The sequence below is a fragment of the Rhinolophus sinicus genome, linkage group LG13 (genome assembly GCF_036562045.2).
Source record: "Rhinolophus sinicus isolate RSC01 linkage group LG13, ASM3656204v1, whole genome shotgun sequence".
NCBI lineage: Eukaryota > Metazoa > Chordata > Mammalia > Chiroptera > Rhinolophidae > Rhinolophus > Rhinolophus sinicus.
The window spans coordinates 42,473,043-42,495,570 of NC_133762.1; the positions used below are offsets into that span (position 1 = coordinate 42,473,043).

The following is a 22,528-nucleotide window of genomic DNA, read 5'->3' on the forward strand; positions in this document are numbered from 1 at the left end:
AGGAATAGAAAGATGGAGAAAACAAAAAATCCCAAGTATTTCAGGAAAAAAATTAGGAGGTGAGGCTGGCCTCCCCACTTTAGTGTTCTCCAAGCCTTGTACTTGAGATGCTACCAATTCTCCCTTCCTTTCTCCATTGTGGGTCCATCATTTAATCTCTCTGATCCTCCATTTGTAAAATAGTGATAACTCTGTCCCACATGGGATTAAGTGTCTGCAGAAATCCCATTTACCTCCTCCTCTGGGTCCCCTTATCTTTGACTTATTCCTCTGTAGTGTTGTGCAATTTCATTCTTTACCTGTGATACCTGGAGGTAGTGACCTTGTTGGGCTTTTCAATGACTGTAACATATTTGTGTTTTTTTGCTCAGCAGTTAGTGCAGTGCTAGCCTCTTGAAGTTGCTCAGTGAATGTTTGTTGAATCAATGGATGACAGTATGAATCAACAAATGAAGAAATGAATGAAAGCACGACGGGACTCTGTATCTCTGAGTGTTACTGAAGGTTAGAGTAGATGTCTGTCCCAGAGTGCCAGCTGCTTGCAAGAGGTGACTAGGGATGGCTTTCACACATTCCAGGGAGCCTGGTCTGTCTAGGGCAGGAGTGGGTAACTTTCTCTCTTCTGACGGGCACTGGCAGGGAGCTGGGTTAGAGTCGTAGGTGCCCCTGATCCCAAAGAGGGAATAGGAGGTTCAGAATGTGCCCAACACATGCCTAGAGTTCTTGGCTTGGGCTGCTGTCCAGGGCCTCAGGCTTTTGAAGGCAGGTGGTCATTGGACACTGCAGGACCCAGCACAAGTTCTGATTTGGGGAGAGGGCTGCTCTGGGTTTGTATATCCATAGCAGGGGAGCACTGATGACTCACTCAGCTGACATCCATTTGAAATCACCTGGTTTCCCCAACTGGCCACCTTGAGAGTGTCAGAGATTATTTGAATAAAGGTTACAACCATATTTTTTTTTCCCATTTTCTCTTTATAAAACCAGAGGCTAAATGTTGGTATTTTATGATGGCCTCTTTGAATCCCTCCAGAGACCTATTCTTTGGTGGTTTAGTTGGGATCATAAGCTTGTATAGTGTGTTGAATGGTGGCCCCCCAATATATATGTCCACATCCTAATCCCTGGAACCTGTGCATGTTAGTTACATTATTTACAAAAAAGAGTCTTGGCAGATGTAATTAAGGATCTAAAGCTGAGGAGATCATCCTGGATTACCCAGGTGGACCCTAAATCCAAAGACAAGTATCCTGTAAGAGTGAGCCAGAGGGAGATGAGACACAGACACACAGAGGAGAAAACGATGTGAAGACAGGCAGAGATTGGAGTGATGTGACTGCAAGCCAAGGAATGCCAAGGATTGCCAGCAGCCACCAGATGCTGGAAGAGGCAAGGAATGGATTCTCCCCTAAAGACTTTGGAGGGAATGTGGCCCTGCCGACACCTTGAATTTTGAACTTCAAGCCTCAGAACTGTGAGAGAATAAACTTCTGTTGTTTTAAACAACTAGTTTGCATTCATTTGTTACAGCACCAACATGAAACTAATACAACTTGGTGGAGATTGAGTGGTTGGCACAGTGATCTGCCACAGCATGTCCTTTAGAATGTCACAAACGGTGTCAAGACCTTTTTCTGGTGTGTGCTTCAAATATATTGGAGAAGGTAAAGGTAGATCCACAGCAGACATAACTTGATCATAACTAGAGAAGTCCTTTGGAACCTCAAGAAATAGTCCCTCTGGTGGCTATTTGAGTTACAGTAGTTTCCCCCCCACCCCCACTGCCCCTTATCCACAGAGGAGAGTCCCAAGACCCCCAGTGGATGCCTGAAACTGTGGAAAGTACATACCCTAAGCAACTCTTCAATTCTGCTGGAAATGTGGCAGCAGCTTCTTCAGCGGTAGACACAGCCTCTCCAGTAATTTTTATGTTTTTCAGTCTAAACCTATTCCTGAATCTGAGTAGCTATCTTTTACTTGCAGTAAATGCCTTGGTGTCACCTGTTTCAGGGGATCCCTTGCTGACGTCTTCATAAAGGCTCAATGCTTTGTGGCGCAAAACGTTGCCAATCAGAACATGTTTTCTGTTCACGGTTTCCATCTACATATTTAACTTTGCATCTTAACTAAGAACTTATCACGCGTTGTGGCCATAACTTTATAGTTTGAGGTGTGACAGCAAAACTGGCAAAATTTTCTTGGTCCTTCTCCACAATTTCACAAATAGAAGATTCATTCTTTCCTTACAATAGATTTTAGCAACCTCAGCATGTGTTTTTCTCCCCTTTCCTCGTTAAATTGAGAACTTTTACCTTTTCACTTAAAGGAAGCACTTTATGGCTTCTCTTTGGTATATCCGAATTGCTAGGATCACAACTCTTGTACTTTGGGACAATTATTAAGTAAAATGTAGGTTAACTTGAAGACGAGCGATGTGATGCCAAGACTGTTGATCTGATAACCAAGCTGGCTCTTGAGTGACTAACAGGCAGGCGTGTCAACAGTGTGCAGACACTGGACAAAGGGATGAGTCATGTCCTAGGCGGGAGAGAGCGGGACCCGAGAGATTTCATCACGCTTCTCAGAATGGCACCCAATTTAAAACTTATGAATTGTTTATTTCTGGAACTTTTCATTTAATATTTTTGGACCACAGTTGACCACGGGTAACTAAAACTGTGGCTAAAAGAGGACTACTGTACATTTGCAGAGTAAGTCTTTTTGTATTACATTTGCAGGGGTGATATCAACGAGCAGGAAGGAAAAAATTTCAGTCAAGGGCCCAACGGTTACTGTTATGAGCTGGGAGATAGGAAAATTCTGTGATCTATTTGAAATACCTGCCACCCATGTGGTGTGTTTACTCTGAGGAAGAAGTTGAACAAAGCAGGGCGTATTGTAGAAATAGTAGCACCCATATCTACCAGAAATTGATGAGGGTAACCATCTGTATTTATATATAGTTAACTTACCTTAGAAGTTTACGAGTAAGGCAGGTTATTGAGTGCTTTTTCCTTCCTTGGAGCACCCTCATTGATCTAAACTGAAAGACTTTTCTTTGTCTGGTTTTCCTTTTGTAAAATGGGATGATCTTTCATCAGTGTGCCTTCTGTTTACAAATCTACAATTGAATTGTCCTCGTTGATAAAGGTGTTCAGCTGGGAAGTGAGTCATCTAGTTTTTCGATCTGCAGGGCTGTAACAGTCAGGTTGCCCAGATAAATAGAACCAATAGATATGTGTGTGTGTATACACGTGAATGTATGTCTATATCTAGTTTTAAACTTAAGTTTTAAGAAAATGGCTCGCTCAATTGTGGGGGTGGCAAGTCCAAAATCTAGAGGACAGGCTGGAAATTCAGGTAAAAATAGAAGTTGCAGTCTTGAATCCGAAATCTATAAGGCAGGCCAGCAAGCAGAAAACTTGGGCAGGATTTTTATGTTATAGTCTTGAAGCAGAATTCCTTCTTTCTGGGAAACCTCAGTTTGTGTGTGTGCGTGTTCCTCAGGCTTTCAATTGATTGCATGAAGCCCACCTACGTTATCCAGGGTAATCTCCTTTATCGAAGGTCAACTAACTGTAGATAGTAATCACATCTACAAAACACACTCACAGCAGCATCTAGGCTAGTGTTTGGCCAAACAGCAGGGCACCATAGCTTAGCTTTTCTTCTTTTGCAGGATCGAATTATGGTCCAGCAGATTTTTGTTAGAACTGTTTTACGTATGGCTTTTAGGAAATTTTGCTCTACTTTATGAGTCTGTTTTTGACCTTCGGGTTTATTGTGGAAAGAGAAATCCAGGTCAGTTCAATCAGCTTTTGTCATCTGGGATTTGTCATCTGAGGTTCTGAGCAGCACATATCAAATTGATATATGTCAGGTAACCCTGGATCATATAAACTCAAAAGAATTCTACATTCTTCTATGAATAGTTGCTGGTCTTGTCTGGGTTTAGGGAAATCCTTAATTATAGTTACTAATTCAGCTCTGGTCCAAGATTTAAATTTTATAGTCGTCTGCATGTCTGGCTCATGAAAGCGATGTAGCTTTAGAGGCAACTGGCATTTAAAGATCTTAGGAGTCATTGGGAGAAAATAGGGACTGGACAGAGGAAGAGGAGGTTTGAGTCAACTGGGATTTGGAGGGGGAGCAGTTGGAAAGATAATGGGGAGGAAACATGCCTGGGGTTTGGGGAGCATATGTGCCTTTTTCTGGTTGGTCCTTAGTTAGAAGCAGGTATGAAAAATAAGGAAGTTGGAAGTCATTGACCAATTCCTGACTATTCTGGGTTGAGTGCTGCAGGGGTTTGGCTTCCTGGACTGGTTGCTAGATTGTGGGTCACAGTTTTTTGTTTTTTTCAGGAATAGGAATATGGTTTTATTTTATTTTATTTATTATTATTATTATTTTTTTATTAGATTCAGGTGTACAAAACAGTGTAATAGTTAGACATTTATCGTTTATGTCCCTCACACAGTGATAACCCTCCTCCCCCAATCTACTACGCCTCTGACATCGCATATAACCATTACATTTCCACTGTCTCTATTCCTAATGCTGAACTTCACTTGTTGTAAATATATATGTAAAATTGTAGTTGACATTCGTTATTGTTCAGCTTCAGCTTCAGGTGTACAGTGCAGTGATCAGGCATCTACATCACCCCTGAGGTGGTCTCCCTAATGAGACAAGTGTCCATCGGATACCCTACAAAATCTTTACAACATTATTGATTACATTCTGTGGATCACAGTTCTATTGTCATATACGATGTGGCCATTCTATGTTTGTGTATTTGGTCTCTGAGTTCTTATTGGTGTCTTGACCCAGAAAGGTCATAGTTGGCTAAGGAAATAACATGTACATTCAGGGGCAAGACTATTTGTGCCTGGGATTAAGGGGTCCATCTGGGGCCAGGCTGAGGGGTCAGGCTGTGGGTAAAGTGAGGGTCAGGTTGTGGAGGAATGTACTCAGTTGGATAGTGCAGAATTGGGGTTTACTCAGTTGAGGGGTTGGGCTGTGGGCAGGGCAGGGCAAGGAAGGGGGTTAGCCAGAAGCTTCTATCTGAGTGTAAGGGGCTGATTCAGTGATGCAGGCCCCATCCCCTAGTGGCTTGGATTTAAGGATTTCCTACTTTCCTAATACCTCCTTTGGCATTAAGAGACCTTTCCCAGATGCACCTGGTACCTTGCAGGAAGTACTTTTAGGTATATTCTAAGGTTGGGAGGAAGTGGTATGGCTTTGATAATAGGGGACCAGGGCAAAATGATAGCCTGCCATTTCTCCCTGCCGTGTGAGAAAAGCGTCATCTCACCTGCACGTAAAGATGCTTTGACAGTCACATCCTCTGACAAGCCAGGACTGCCCCTGTGCCATCGTGTTAGGAATCAAGATGCCATGATGCCACAGATATCCTGGTAGGGGTGAGGCTGGTAGGGATGAGGAGATGGCAGGAAGGATAGGGGCTTTGTTCCTTTCATTGTGCTATTGAATGCATTTCCTTCTGTTTAAAAGGTTGGCTTTAGGAGTAACTATAATTAAAAGTCTCCGGTTATTGCTTATCTAGGGGGACACAAGATTCTGTCAATAAAACCTCACTGTCTGGCCACAGTGACTGAAAAGCCACATTATCGCTTCATTCATTCCACAAATATATATTACAGATGCACATTATTTATCAATCACTTTACTGGGGACTGGGGATAAAATGTTGAGTACGATATGGTCTTGACTGTCATGGATCTTATAGTCTATCATGGGAGACAGATAATAAAGACAAAACTGCAATGAATCTAGTGTAATGAAGAACACACACTGTGACAGGATCATGGAGGGGACAGGGCAATTTAGGTGGGTTAGTGAGGGCATGCCTCTCTGCAAGGGTGGTATTTCAACGGATTTTTAGAAATACCAGATTCATGAGGAGCAGACAAATTCACCTAAGGCAAAAGAAAAGCATATAGAAAAATCTCAGGCCAGGAAAATCATGACACCAAATGAAGGCTGGTGAGCTTAGAGCATACAGAATCAGGATTAAGGACATGAGTTGCAACTAGGGAGGGAACTGGGGGTCACAGAGAGATGCAGAAAGGTATCTGTGTTTAATTCCAAATATTCCACGCAATAAAATATTATCAAGTAAACTTCTTATTAAAGTTATGACATATGTAGAGAAAAATGCACAAATCATAGGTAAATAGTTTGCTGAATTATCGTAAAGTAAACTCACCTGTGTAACCATCATCCAGATCAAGAAACAGAATTGCCCCACTCCTGTCCCATTGGAGGCGCCCAGTGAGCACCTGGAACTTCTCGACTGCTCAGTCCTGGGCAAGGAGAATATCCTGCGTTATCCAAGTGGGTCCAATGTAATCACGAGGGTCTTACATGGAGATGAGGCAGGCAGAAGAGTCAGAACCACAGTGGTGGCAGAAAGATTAGGCTGGCCATTGCTGGCTTTGAAGATGGGAGGGGCCTATAAGCCAAAGAATATGGGCAGTGTCTGGAAGCTGGAAAAATGCAAGAAAACAGATCTGTTCTAGAGCCTTCAGAATACAACCCTGCTGACACCTGCATTTTAACCCAGTGAGACCCATTTCAGGCTTTTGACCTGCAGAAGTATAAGATTATAAATCTGCATTGTTTCAATCCACTAAATTTATGGGTATTTGTTATAGCAGCAATAGGAAAAAAATACACCAACTTTATTGCTAATAATAAGACTACTGTACACAGTTTAAGATTTCTTTGTGGTTCGTTTTGTCCTTAGGCTATAACTCACGAGGGATGCCCAGTCAAAATATTTTTTCTAAGTCATTTGAAATAATTATCCACTGTATAGTTATTCTACCAACTTTGTATACAGTTGGTTCATGTGTTTCAGCATATTTTTTTACTTTAGAGATGCTTTCCCCCCTTTTTTTCCTTATTTAAAAAAATTACATGAGACATTTACATGATTCCAAAATTCCATTCCATCTTCCAAGTTCTCTCTTTCCCCTTATTATTACTCATTTTAAAAATTAGTTTTTTGGCTTACCTTCTGCTATGGACTGAATGTTTGGTTACCCCAAAATTCATATATTGAAACCCTTATCTCCAATGTGATGGTATTTGGAGATAGGGTCTTTGGGAGGTAATTCATTTATGAGGTAGGGCCTCCTTGGTGGGATAAGGCTCTTATCAGACGAGACATGAAAGAGCTTGCTTCCTCCCTCTCTCTCAGCCATGTGAGGATACAGCAGGAAGGCAGCTGTCTACAGGCCAGGAGTGGCCTCTCACCAGAGGCTGGCTCTGCTGGTACCTTGATCTTAAACTTTCCAGCCTTCAAAACTGCACGAAATAAATACCTGTTGTTTTAAAACGATACTTTTCTTGTTTTAAGGTCAGTTGATTAGCAAACTTAAGGATTATGGATTGTAATACCATACATTCTATGGTATTTTCATTATAGCAGCCCGAACTAGTAATTCCTTTTGGACACACACACACACACACACACACACTTTCTTTCCTTTCTTATACTTTGTCTTATACAAAGGTAGTAAGTTATACACACTATCTTGTATAGCAGGTCCTCGAATAATGTCGTTTCATTCAAAGTCATTTTGTTATAATGTTGATGAGAAAAAAATTGATTCCTGGCTGGGGCCACTGATGGTGTGGAGTGTGCATGTTCTCCCACCTCTGTGCGTTTTCTCCAGGTATTCCGGTTTCCTCCCTCATCCCAAAGACGTGCACGTGAGGTGAACTGATGTGTCTACATTGTCTCAGTCTGAGTGAGAACTGGATATTTCAACATAGCCTGGTGAAAATTTCATATTTTGGGTATACCGAGAAAAGTAATTCAGTCTGGACTCAGATTTCTCCCTGATAAAGAAAGTGGGGTAAATGTTATAGCAGCACATCTTAAGTGGATGTTATGTCTATCATTGCCTTGGGAGTCTGTGATGGATATGCTCTGAAAGATAGATGCATGCTTGCAAAGTGCTATAGACTACCTACTTCTTTTTGAATTTATAAAGCCCATTAGTTTAGTAAAAAAACAAAACAGAAAAGTTTGTCTTTGTTTACCCATTATTTCTCAATAATAAATGTTATGCCTCTATTAATAGTCACAGATAATTTCCACTACTTTGGGAATTATTTAGCAGCGGAGTTCTTTCCTTAAAAAGTTTATTGGGGTGACAATTGTTAGTAAACTTACACAGGTTTCAGGTGTACAATTCTGTAATACAGCATCTATATATCACAATGTGTGCTCACCACCCAGTCAGTTCTCCTTCCATCATCATATATTTGATCCCTTTTACCCTCATCTACCACTTCCCCACCCCCCTTACCCTCTGGTAACCACTAAACTATTGTCTGTGTCTATGAGTTTTTGTTTCTTCATTCGTTTGTCTTGTTCCTTTGTTGTTTTCAGTTTTATAGCAGCAAAGTTCTAAGATTGCAACCCAACAATTTTTGGCATCATTGAGCTGTTGTTCATATGCAAAGGTAGTGGGAATACATTATTTATAGCTTAGGTATGCAGTCTTAGGAAATGTATCATTTCATACACCCCTCCTGTCAGGACACTGCCAACATGGACGTTCGGGCCACATTATAGAGCAGAGTTTATTTAGACAAAGGTAAGACCGAGGCAGTGTGGTGGAGAGAGTATCAGACCAAGAGTTAGCAAATAGAACATTAGACACAACCCAGGGTATGTCAGTCACTTGATATGTGAGCGTCAGCTGGTTACCTTAATTTTCAGGGTATCTATTCCATCATCTGAAAAATGAGCACAATTCCTACTTCCTTAGGCTGCTGGAAAATTAAATAGGGTAAAATATATGAAATTAAACTGGAAAGGATGATAGAAATATATGTAGAATTGCAATTAGAGTTCTCCAAGAAGTAGACCCTGAGACAAAGATTCAAGTGCAAGTAGTTTGTTTGGGATATGAGCGCAGGAATCACTGGTTGAGGAGTAGGAAAGGGAGATAGATTAGGGAAGGCAGCCAGTAAAGGTGAATTATCAAGCCACTGTGGGCAACTGGGGCTTACTCCCTCTGGGAGCTCTGAGAGACTGTGGAAGAACAGGAAACTCAGGTCTCCCATGGGTGGGGTGAGGGAGGTGAGTTGAGGTATCTATACACACATTCCTATCAGCCATTGGCGTGGCTGCTGGGGTGGGTGTTAATTCTTTGTTACTGTCGGCTGCCCTCTACTCATGCAGGGAGAGCTCCAGCAGCTCAAGGGAACTTCCAAGAAAAAGAGTGGTAGGTGCTGGCAGGTGGAAGGTGTGAAACAGGTGGTCCTAAGGGGAGACAGGTGGAGCACTGACAACATCTACTACATTAATCATCTTTTGAGTCTCATTTCAAACAGTATGCTAATAATCATCGAGATATATATTTGGATAGAGACAATTTAATGTTTCCCCAAATCTCATTGCAAATATTATCTGAAGATCTATTTTGTCTGTGGGGACAGTTCCAGCCCATTCTTGACTCTGAACTCCTACCTCCCTATGGCATGGACCTTGTTCAGCCCTTCTCATACTTGCTGCTCTTCCACTTTCCCCTTCCTCTTCCCCTCCCCCACCTCCCTCCCACCTCTTGTAAAGGATTGGGAATGCATGGCAGCTCAGGGAAAACTTGTTAACTGATAGAATTAAATTCAGGATACCACTTGGTTTTCACTCAGACATCTTCTCTATTTCCATTCAGAAAGTTCACTTTAGAGGCAGATACCTCCTGATGAGAATGGTGTGCTGGAGAGGCCTGCGTGAATAAAACTCACGTGGATAATAGCCAAGCCTCCTCTTGAAAAGGAGATTTCATCTTTCCCCGCAGCAAAACGCTAGTGGGATTGCTCACAGGGAGCAAAATGAAATGGCTTGAGCTACTTGCCATTCTGAAACAACCCTCTTGGGACAGTGATGTTTAAAAACATGTTCTTATCTTAGAATCTTCTCTCCTCCCAGATGCCAAGCCCTCCTTCCCTGGTCTTTATCTCCTGGGTGCCAGACCTTGTGGTCAGGACCAGGGTTCCTTCCGCTTTTGCTGGTTTGACTAACTGTCCAGGTAGCTCCTTCTTTCTCCCTAACCCATGTGAGGACCTTCTAAAATTGCTTCTCAGCTGGAGAAAGTGGCCTTGTCAACAGAAAATAACCCACTGGCCTAAGACCTGCTGTGAATGAGGGGGTCAAGATGGCTCTTCCCTGCAAGAATTTCTGTCTCCCCTCCCTCCCCTAAGCCCAGTATCTTGAGGCCATATCCAGTCCTGGGAAACAGCTGAGGGGCTTGATTTTTTTCCATAGTCATTTTTTTTGGTTAATAGGAGGTGAAAACCCTAGAAAAACTCAAAAACAGTGCTGAGAAAACCCACTGCACATTTTCAAAAACACCAGTGATATGCTGGTGGCTTTACTTTTTGATAGCATGAACAGAGCCGCCTACATTTTTTCCCACTCAATTGAGTGACTTTTTGATGGATTTGACTGGTTGTTTTGGCATCGTGTAGGCACAAACTTGAGCTGGGGCTCCAAAGAGGCGGCAAAATCAGACATGAATAATAATCATAATAAACCTTCGCAACATTTGAAAGTTTCCAAAGAGCTTTCTTGTGCATTTACCTCGTTCCATCCTAAAGCGCCAAGTGACATAGGTAGGGCTGGTGTGATGGCTCCCGTTTTTCTTATGGAGGACATAGAGGCCCAGAGGTGGGTGCCGGCGTTTCTTCAGCCCTGATCAGAACTGGACTCCTTGTTTGGGGCTTTTTCCACATTGTTGGGGGGGTGAGAGAGAGAGAAAGAGCAAGATGTCTGGTGGGGCCTCCATGGCAAGAGGTTGGGGCAGAGATCCTTGAGAACATTTGTTTCAGTAGGGCCAGTTAGGGTTCAGGATATCAGGTTCTGAAGAAGAAAGCCAACATCAGGGCATTTGATGCCAACCTGAGACTGAGACCTTGATGAGATCAGAGGTAATCACAGGACTTGCAGGGGCCCTATGACTCCAGGCACGTTAAAAAGACTGCAGGACACTTCATTTGCTCATCTCTTAGGTCTGGTGGCTGGCACAGCCGTGAGGCGGGTACACATGGTCTTCAGGGTCCCTTCTGGCTTCCTGTTCTGCCATGCCAACCTTTCCAACAGCTCCCATTGGCCTCTGGGCACATTTCTCCTTCTCCCCGCCTCCGCCAGCTCACTTGCTCTGGCTTCATCTTGCTGGCTTCTCCCTCCCCCTGGCCCATTATTTCCATCCTCCTCACCCCCACCTCCCCTCCCTGGGATCCAGCTCTTTGCTCATGGATATAAGAAACTGATTGCCAAAGAACACCGTCCCGGGCCTTGCTCTTCTCAGGTGAAATGCATTCATTTTTACTGGAGCCTTTTTCAGACAGTGCTTCCTCTTGCTTTGGCCCTGGATGTCAGCCTGAGATGTTTGCTTTCCGTTGAGATTCCCTTAGAGGACTGCTCAAATCCTGCCTCCTCCAGGGAGGCTTTCTTGACTGCTCTGGTCCACCCTGTTCCTGGGCCTCTGTGACCTACTGGGAAGTTGGGCTGATTGGGCTGTGGCTCCAATCTTTTCCTTTCTACTTCTCTGGAGCTTTCTTTCCTCCACCTTTCTCCACACACCTTCCTGCCCTCCTTCTCCTCTCCTTCTATCACTGTCATCATCCACACACATTGGATTTCGTGCCCTCGTGATCACACCCTATTCTTCTTACCAAAACCTTGCAGGGAACTGACATGCCCGTTCCCCGGGTGTGTGTGTGTGTGTGGGGGGGGTTTAGACCTCAGCTCAGTGAAATGAAGTTCTCATGGTACAGCTCCACACCTCAGTTGGGGCAGGTTTGGGTGAGGTGGTGAGTTCATCTGGGAGCTCCTGAAATGTACCAGAGGGAGTGGGTCCTGAGTTTGTGATGTGCACTGAATTGACTACTTTTTGTCTTTTCGACAAATCTTGTCTCTACCTCTTGTCTCCCAGTAGACAGGGAGCCTCTTCCCTGTTTGGAGGGACTTCAGACTCGATCTAAATGGGGTGCTGTTGAGTGTGGAGTGAGATGGGAGAAGGGAGCGGGTGTGGGCAGAACAGAAGTTGCTGCTCCTGTCCCTGCAGCTTGCACTGCCTCTCTGCTTGGGGAATGGAAATTCCCTCCTGGTCTCCTCAGCTTGTGGCCCCCATGCTCTCACGCTGCAGGCTCCCCATCCCCTGCATATTCAGGGTACAGGAGGCTGGTGTGAAGTCAGCACTGGTTGCCCAGCTGGAAAGTGAGGGCAGGTGGTACTGGCCACTGTGGCCTGACACAAGGCATAGCCTCTAGGGTGTCCCTGGGGATATGTCCTTATTCTCCTGGGGATCATGGGGGTTCTGGGCCCTCCCCTTCCCACCCCAACCCAATTTCCTTTCGAAGGGCCTGACAAAGGCAAGGTCCCTCTCCTCTTGCCTGCTGTGCCAAATGTGAATCATATTTCATGTGTGACATTTTCTTTCAGTGAAAAACACATAGTTTGACCAATTAAAGACTCTTATGGACTAAGCCCCTGACAGAATTGGAGAGGCAACAGAAAAGGACATCCTGTTCCTATGGTTTTCCTCTCTCTCTCTCTCTCTGTTTTTCTTTTTCTTTTTTTCTTCCCCGCACCTCCCCCCACCCCCTTCATCATGGTTCAGATTTAGAGGGAAGCAGTGATAGGAATAAACTAGGTCTAGTCTGGCCTCTTGGCGGCTGTGGGGATCCAGCTCCCAGCTGCACAGTTAGAGTCCTGGGAACCAATGCCAGGCCCGAAGGGCAGAAATTGACTCAGAGAAGTCTGGGCTACGCCTGGAGTCCAGGAGAAGAAGGAGGGAAAGGGGCTACCTAGAGCTTATGGGCTGCCCCTGCTGGGAAGGCCATGGGCTGTAAGGAAGCCCCACAGAGGATGTGGGAGGAAGGGGCCTAGGTGGGGGAGCAGGGAAGACAGGATGGACAGGGCAGTGTGGTCTGGGGTTCCCCTCACGGGCTGAGTCTGAGGGGCTGTGAGCATTAGCGAAGGAGCATTGAGACAGCGCTCTGGGCAGAGTCCTATGCACTGTCCTGTGAGCCTGGGAGACTGGCTCTGTGGGTCCTGGAGGTGGGGCTAGGGCAAAAGAGGAAACACATGGCAGATGTGATTTGGTGAAGATAGGAGATGAGTTGGTTTGTAAGACTCTCTGGGGACCCTCAGGATCACTGAGCAAGAAAGGTGAGAAGGGGATGTCCTTTAGGAGCAGGTGGGGCCAGGCACCAGCAGCATATGCATCCTTCCTGTCAAGGGCACCCCACTTGTACACACAGGCTCCAAAGACCAGGGAAAATTGAGTGACAGGAGAGTGGAAGGAAGAAATGAACGTTACTTTGTTGGGTAGTTAGGTACCTGGTATGGTATTGAGTAATTTACACATGGCTTACTTTATTCCAGCGAAAACCCATTCATTCGTTCATTCGTTCAGTCATTCAACAAACATTTACTGAGAGCCTTCCATGTATTAGACACTTTAATAGACATGAGGGATATAAATCAAATGAGATGTGACCCCTTCCTCCAAGAACTCAGTCTGGAGGGGGGACACTCACCTCTGTCAGGCTGGGTGTCATGGATGGCTTCCTGGAGGAGGTCATCTTTGAGCTAAGTTTCAAGGATATAACTAAAAGGAAAATAAAAAGGTGGTGTTGGGAAATGGTGGCAGTGTTCCATGTAGCAGGAATGTGTGTGCAGACCGAGATTTGAAGCATTAACATTTTCGAGGAAATATAAATGGTTCTTTGTGACTGATTCCAAAGCTTTGAGACAGGTTCAGAAGTGTGTGGCAAGGGTGGGAGGGCCTTTTGGAGGTCCTGGGGCTATAAAAGGGTCTGCACACAACAGTGAGGCTCTGCGATCATTTATTTGTTATTATTATTTGTTTGGTGGGTGACATGACATGATGACCATTTGACATATTCCATTCTGACGTCAGTGTCCAAGGGGCCAACCTGGACTTAGGAAGTCCTGTTGAGGACGGTGGCTATGATTTCCGGGAGAAGCGATGCGTCCTACATTAGGACAGTGGCTTCGGAGAAAGAGAGAAGTGAACAGTTTTGGAGCTAGTGGGGGAAGTTGAATGGATGGGACATGACTGGATATGAGACAATGGCCACATCTTTTAGCTTGTGCAGTTGGTATGTGACCCCTACTATCAGATCCTACTATCAAAACAATGGATTTAACACAGAAAAACACAGAAGTGGTCCCTCTTCCCATAGGAATTCCAGTCTCAGTGGGAAGACAGTGAACAAGAAGTGATGAGAGTGGTGCCTGCTACAGAGGAGCAAGGAAGCTGCCTCTAATGGGGGTTTGGGCATCTGGTTATTTTCTTGGAAGGTCTGATTAGTGCAGGATCTCTAGGGAGACCACGGAAGCCAGATGGGAGAGGGGGAAGTTTGAGACAGAGGGTAGAAAGCCTGACTTGGAGCAGTTCCTCTTCTCACAGATGGCAATGCCACTGAGTAGGCATCTCTAGATGAAGGCTGGAGCACTTTACTGAGACCACAGGTGGAGGACCAGGGTTGCAGGTTTGGGCGTGCTGAATTTGGGTGCCTGTGGGACTTCTATGTCCAGGGGACGGTCAGATAGATAAGTATGGCATTTATTAGCTCAACTGAATATTCAAGCTTGGGCCCATTAACATATGTGGCAGTTGAGTCCATAGGTTGGGGTCATTCAGTGAAAAGAACAAAGGGAAAAGAATGTCATAGAAATCACTGGCTTTCCCTCTTCTCTCTCTTTCTCTCCCTCTCTGTCTCTCTTTGATGCAGTAGTACAACTCTAATTGACGTTTTGGGAAGATAAAATATGCACATGGTGACCATTCAAACAATATGAGGGTATATGATGAATGGCGAGCCCCCCTTACTCCTGATCCCTAGCAACCCAGGCCCCAGCCCCTGAGGCATACCAGTCTCCTATATATTCTGGAAATGTTCTAAGCCTATAAAGCAATTGTATATAAATGTTAGCACATTTTGTTTACTTTTCTACATCTTCCTTTGAAAACGTAGCTAAATATATTGGTGACTATTCCTTATTAGTACTAAAAAAACTCCCTCATTCTTTTATACAGCTGCATAATATTCCATCACATGCATATCCCATAATTTAATTAACCAGCTCCTTATCAGTGGGAATTCAGTATGTTCCCAGGCTTTTGTTATATAAGCAATACTGCAAAAATATCTTTGTACATACAAACACCATTTAGGGATTAAGTTTGGCTGTATGTAAGAGAAAACTCAAACAACAGAGATTCAAACCATATAGAGATTTATTTTTTGTCATAAGAAATTTGGGGTAGGCAAATGCTGGCATTAGTTTAGTGACTCAATGATATCAAGGCAAGATCTTCATGTCCTTTTGTTTTATGCTTACAAGATGGCTGCTCCAGATCCAGCCACCACATCCACATTCCAGGCAGGAGGCGGGAGGGAAGACAACAAAGGGGAGCAGGGTACCATTAGCTGAATCTGTTATTCTTTTAAGGGGATTTCCTTGGAAACCTTCCCAAAATTTTCTTGCTTACATCTCATTGGTCAGACTTGTGTCAAGCAACCATCCCTATCTCAAGGGAGGCTGGGAAATGTCTTTTAGTTTAGCTCATTGCTCTGCCAATAAAATCAGATTCTGTTGTAAAGGAGAGAATGGGTATTAGATATATGTCTGGTAGTTTTATCTCTAGTACGAATTCCTATAAATGGAATTGCTGGGTTAAATCCTTTCATATATTTAGCATTTTGATTGTGTCAAATTCCCCTCTAAAGGTTTTTTTTTTTTACTAATTACACTTCTACAATGCACAAGAATGCCTGTTTTCCTACATCACTGCCCACAGACTACTGCCAAACTCTTCATGTTTTGTTGCTCTGATGGGTGAAAAATGATCTCTCATTGTTTTAATTTGAATTCCTTGTATTATGAGTGGGGTTGAGCATCTTTTTATGTGTTTAAAAATATCGGCGTTTAAAGGGTGACAGAAGATGCCATAAGGGAGAATGAGAAAGCAGTGACTGGGGTTAGGGGAGAATGCCAGGAAAGGTTAGAGACAAAGAAGGGGAGAAAGAAGAAAGCTTCAAGGAGGAGAGGAAGATGTAAGGGACACTGTCAGATGTTGCAAACAGGTAAGAGTGCCCACTGGGTTTGGTAACATGGAGGCCACTTGGGATCCCAGACAGAGTAGGTTGAGCTGGAGTAGAAACCAGGTAGAAAACCTCACCATTGAAGTATTACTTTTTCTGTTTACATCAGTAAATGAATTCAGAGGGGTTAAATAACTTGCACAAGGTCAGAGCTTGTAAGTGGGGAGCTGGGATTTGAGTCTAAATGTGTTGGACCCAATCTCTGAGAGTGAATTTCATCGAGGCTGTGGTGGAGGGAGAACGTTTGTTTAGAACTATTGCCTTACGGACCTGGATGGGGCCTTTGAGATTATAGATCGATCCAATTGCCCCATTTAACAAATGAAGGAATTGAGTACCATTAAGATGAAGAGATTTGCTAGAAAGTGAGAGCTTTGCAGGGACCCAGATCCTGCTCTGATTCGAGCATTTTGTGAGATCACTGCTTTCTCCAGCAGGGGACGCTAGTCAGTATCTTGGGCTAAGTAGAAGTCACTTGTTGAGTCACTCAGCATCTTAGACAAGGCAACAACTTGGTTCCTGGGGGTTACCCCTAGCACCTTGAAGGAGACATGGATCCAACCTATGTCCTCAAAAAAGATCAGGCTATTGGTAAATTTTGGGTCCTATAGTAGCCCTTTGGGATGGTCTGGGAGCTTAAAACAAACACTGTGCCCTTCTGAGAATTGCTGTTTCATCTTCTCTCATGGCAGAGCCTCTGAATTGTTCCCACCTGGGGTCACTAACATATGGGTTATCATCTATCCTTAGCTCTCAATAAAGCCAACTAGATGGGCATACCTCTAGCCTGTTTGATAGTTTATTCACCTATTCATTTAAAACATTTTTACAATTATGCTTAAAATAATTGATTGTTATTCTAATATAATATGGATCGTCATCCAGATAATTCCTATTGAGGAGTTTGTTTAGGGTGGCAATGTGCTCAGCCTCTGAATACAAATCACGGTTAACTAAGCCAATCATGGTAATATGTTCCTTTTTTGCTAGATACTGACTTTCCCAGAAACCTTGCAACTGGATGGTAGAGGGGGTCATGTGACACAGTTCTGACCAATGATTATAAGAGACAGGCATGAGGAGCACATACCATGGCATTAAATCTACCTTCTCCTTGCCTTTAATGTGCATGTGGTGCCTAAAGCAGAGGCAGCCATCTTGTAACAGAAAGGGACAATGAGAGATCAAACAGCCTGCGATGGAGGAGCAGAAACACAGGTCCTTGATAAGAGGTTTCTTGTTACCGTGTTTCCCAGAAAATAAGACCTAGCCAGACCATCAGCTCTAATGCGTCTTTTGGAGCAAAAATTAATATAAGACCCGGTATTATTTTAGTATAAGACTGGGTCTTATATAATATAATACAATATAAGACCTGGTATAATATAATATAATATAATATAATATAATATAATATAATATAATATAATATAATATAATATAATATAGGGTCTTATATTAATTTTTGCTCCAAAAGACGCATTAGAGATGATGGTCTGGCTAGGTCTTATTTTCGGGGAAATACGGTATATTAGATAATTAAATGTGTTTATTGTTTAAGCCACTGTTACTCAGGTTTCTGAGTATTTGTAGCTAAAAACACTCCTGTGATACTTTCAAGGTTTTTATTTATGTAAGGCTCACTCATTATTTAGTGAATTGCATTCTTTACTTAATATATCTTGGAGACTTATTTATATCATTACACATTAGGTCTGCCTAATTCTTTTCTTTTTACAGGCATGGAGTATTCTATTACAATACATACACTACAATGTATTTGCCCATTTCCCTATTGATTGAAATTTAGATTGTTTCTAGTTTTTCACTTCTACAAAGCAGAGCTGTAATGAGCATCTTGAACATACGTATTGGCCACTTATGTTTGTATATCTGGAGGTTAATTCGCTAACAGTGGAATTGCTGGATCAAATGCTATATGAGTTGTAAAATTTGGTGGTGCTGCCAAATTGTCCTCCAGAAGGGGTCCATCAATACACACTCCCACTAATAGTGTACATGCATGCCTGTTTTCCCAAACTCCCATCTACTCGCTCCTGTTAAATGTTTGCATTCCTGGTAGTACAGTCATTTAAAAAAGATATTGTATTGTTTTCATTTGCATTTACTTATTTATAATTAAGGTGAAGCATTTTTTCTTATGTATATTGGACATCTGCATTTCTTCTTTGGTAACCTCCTGTTTTTAAACTTTCCTCTATTTTTTTCTGTGAGGTTATTAGGCCCTTTCTGATTTGCACAAATTTCTTTTTTTTTTTGGAAAATCAGCCCTTTGAAAAATATGTTCCAAATTTTACCCCCAGTTTTCTTTCTTTCTTTCTTTCTTTCTTTCTTTCTTTCTTTCTTTCTTTCTTTCTTTCTTTCTTTCTTTCTTTCTTTCTTTCATATTCTTCATGGTATTTTTTATCCCTCAAATGATTTAAATTTTTAAATTTTTAGGTAGTTGTATGTATCAATCATTTCTTTCATGGCTTCTGTTTTTTTTTTTCTTTTCTTCTTTTTGTTTAGAAAGGACTTTGCACTTCAGGGTTATAAATACATTAACCAATTTTTTCCTTTTAATACTTCCGTGGTTTCTTTTTTACACTTAAAAATTTACTTCATGTGGATTTCAATTTGGTCTAAGGAATAAGATAAGAATTTGCTTTATGTTTTTCTCAACAGTCCCCCTTGCTGCTGGTTTTGAGGAGCCAGACTTGCATTTGGGGATCTTGATAAGTCATGATTATCTTCCTGTTTCCCTTATATCTAGACAGGAGGTTTGAAGACACCAGGAAAGACAGCGTTGTAGCCCAGGGAAATGAAGCTCTGTGGGAATTTCAAGGTCTAGGGTAGGTGGGGTGGGGGAGGAAACTGGAGAGTGGAGGGTCTGTCCTGAATCCATTACCTTCAGGGTGATAACTCTGCTTGGAAGGGTCTGCTCTTCCAGAAGCGTCCTAGTGGAGCCCCAGTGAGAGGGACTCTGAGAATTTCTTTTTTACAAAAGCCTGGCCAGAACCATCAGTAAGGAAACATCAGACAATCTTGCAGGGGCTTTTCTAAGCTCTCTCTCTCTGACTGGTACAAACATAGCCTCATTCCCCACATGGCCTGAAACAACTCTTTTCACTGCATCTTGCTCCTGGCTTCCTGTCATAATTCTCCTCCCTCAGTCAGTTACTTACTGGCCTTACGCCTCTCCCACTTCCTCATGCTGTGCTAGTCCCAACTGAGGAAACGTCCTGCTAAAAATTCCAAGACAGGGATTTCCTGAACTCTAGTGGGGTGGAGATAGATCAGAGCTCTCAGCCCAAAGGAAACTGGAGTTATCCACGGATGGCATCTGCTCTCCACAATTCCCAGGAGCATAGATTTTGCAGACAGACTTGCTTTGAAACCATCTTGAAGATTCTTTGAGAGACTAAATACAAGGGAGTGGTAATACTAGTATTGGCAAACGTGTGGAGCATCCAGACCTCTCATAGGTTGCTCGTGGGAGTGTACAACGACGTTATGAAAACGTTAGGCAGTAGCTACTAAAACCAACATACTCACAGCTTATGATGCAGCAATTCCACTCCTGGGTGTATATGCACCGGAGATGAGCACATACGTTCACTGAAAGACATGTGCTAGAGATGCTGATAGCAGCAATGTTTGTACTAGTGCCAAACTGGAAATAATCCAAATTATCTATTGATAAGAGAATGAATAAATAAATTATGGTAGAGTCACACAGTGGAATACAATTCGGCAATAATAAATAAATAAATAAATAAATAAATAAATAAATAAATAAATAAAACCAAACAAACCAGTATTATATGTGTTATGGGCTGAATTATCTCCCCCTCTCCAAATTCATATGTTGAAGTCCTAGCCCCCAGTACTTTAGGTGACTCTTTGGAGATAAGATCTTTGAAGAGGCAATTAAGTTAAAATGAGGTCATTTGGGGGGCCCTTAATTCAATATGACTGGTGTTCTTATATGAAGAGGAAATTAGGATACAGAGACACACACAGAGGGAAGACCATGTGAAAGCCTAGGGAGAAGACAGCCAGCTACAAGCCAAGGAGAGAAGCCTCAGAAAAAACCAACCCTGCCAATACCTTGATCTCTCCAGCCTCCAGAATTGTGAGAAAATACATTTCTGATGTTTAAGCCCCTCAGTCTGAGGAATTTTGCTATGGCAGCCCTAGCAAACTAATATAATAAGTGACTGCATGAATGAATCTCACAGATGTTATGTTGAGTGACTGAAACAAAATGTCAAGCATACATACTGTATGATTCCATTCATAAGGAATTTAAGACTAGGTAACACTAATTGGTTAGATTTGGGAGCTGACAGATTGGGAAGGGGCACGAGGGAGGCGCCCCAGGGTACTGGAAATGTTTTCTGTCTTGATTTGGGTGGTAGTTACATGGTTATATATATCTATAAAAATTCATCAAGCTGCATATATAAGATTCTTAAGATTTGTGTACTGTATTATTTGTAGGCCATATCTATTAAAAAGAAAAAAAACACACCCAAATTCTTGAGAAGAGACATGAGCATTTTGGGGTTGGTATCACCTCTGTGTGGCCTGTTCCATCTACTTTTACCAAAAGAGCGATGGGAATGCAGGCTGAGTGACCACTGTTCAAGTCAGCCCCTTCTAAATCTGAGACAAAAATAACCACGTCTCAAGTATGTTCTTTTCTTTTTTTCCAAATGGGAAAGGCACAGGCTTTTTTCACATCCCCAGCCAGAGGGAATCTTTCTCAAACTTTCCATAGAGATTCTCCTTTAGGCAGACACCAAACATGGACATTTTCCACCAGGGAAAAACTGCTGGGGAGCTCCAGGCTTCTGAAAAGTGATGGTTGGGAAGGAAATGATGGCAGAGCCCCCCTCCCCCACCTGGCCTCTCCCTAGTCCTCTGGGAGCCACGCAGGAGCAGCTGTGGGTTGTCACCTCCAGGGCACTGATCAAAAGGACTGTGGTGCTGCATCCAGAGTACAGAGATGGGAGAGATATCGGTCAGGCTACAGCTCTTCTTAGCACAAGGCCTTTCCCACCTTGTGGGAGTGAAAATTTTGATTCTCTATGTCCCACAGAAAGGAAAGAAAGTCATAGATATTAAAAAATAGAGTGGAATGCAATATATAAAATGTGGACAGCGGATGGAGTTTCTCAATTTTGTGTGTCTCTGTCCATCTGCCAGTTGTGGAAAGGGTGGAACCTGGTTTTCTGGCTGTGCTGCCTCTCTCCCCTCCCTGAGCCCCTCACTCTGTCATCTCCTCTGTCCAGCCTCCTCATTTTCCTCCTCACCACTGGAAGTACTCAGGCTAGGGACAAATCTTTGGGAATCACTTATGTAGGGCAGGCACTGTGACAACTTTGCCAGAAGGGAGTTATTTTTCAGGTGACGACACCAAGTTTAAGAGAGTGAAGTGACCAGCCTGAGATCAGACACTTAGAAGTTAGAGACGGGATTTGAGTTCAGGCAGGTGAGACCCAGGGCTTGGGCTCTATCCATGGGACTTACTGCCTTAGGTCTCCTTTTCTCAAGAAGGACGTGGCTGGTCTGTTATATTCTTTCTTATGTCTTCAGATAAGTAAGATTTTAATGAAATGTTTTTAAAAAATGAAAATCAATACAAAAACCTATGATGAATAAAATATAAAAATTTTAAGTAAAGATAGGATCAGTAGTCCTGATTTTTCCTTTTATTTTAAGTTCTAATATGGCACTGTTATATTGACTTGTTCCTGGGGTTCTCACCCCAATACTCTGCCTCCAGTATATGATGGTGCTTTGCTCTCCTTGGCCCACTCTCTTGTCCTTGGAATTCTCAAATGGATAGTATTGTACGCCCTCAATTTTCATCTCAATTAGCAATAATCGTGCCTCGGATAAACCTCATTGGCTACGATACTGCGACTGTGCAAAGCTTAATTTTCATCTCAATGTGGGTGACTCTAAATTATACATGACCAGCTCTGGGCAAACCACTTCTCTTGGGTTAATATCGTGTATTTCCATGGACCTGTTGGAAACCTGAACACTGCTGACCTCCTAAAGTCAACTTGTTCTCAACTGAACTCACCTTTTCCCCCATCCTGTCCTCAGGTCTTCTTTTGACTGTCCTGTCAGTGTCAGCTGCAGCCTTCTGGTCACCTGGTTTCCCTCCCATTTCTATTTTCTATGTCCAGTCTGCTATTAAGCCTTGTTGGTGTTTATTCTCAAATACCTCCTATAGCTGCTCTTTCTTGTTCAGACAGACCACATCTTGAAGTGGCCACTTGCTGGGGGTTGGAAGATACAAAAGAGAGGACATAAGCATTGTCATTTGTCC

General features: G+C 42.9%; 1 pseudogene; it reads right to left on the reverse strand.

The window, feature by feature from the left end:
* Positions 1-22,057: 22,057 nt before the first annotated feature.
* LOC141568421 (U4 spliceosomal RNA) lies at positions 22,058-22,125 on the reverse strand (annotated as a pseudogene).
* Between the last annotated feature and the right edge of the window lie 403 nt (positions 22,126-22,528).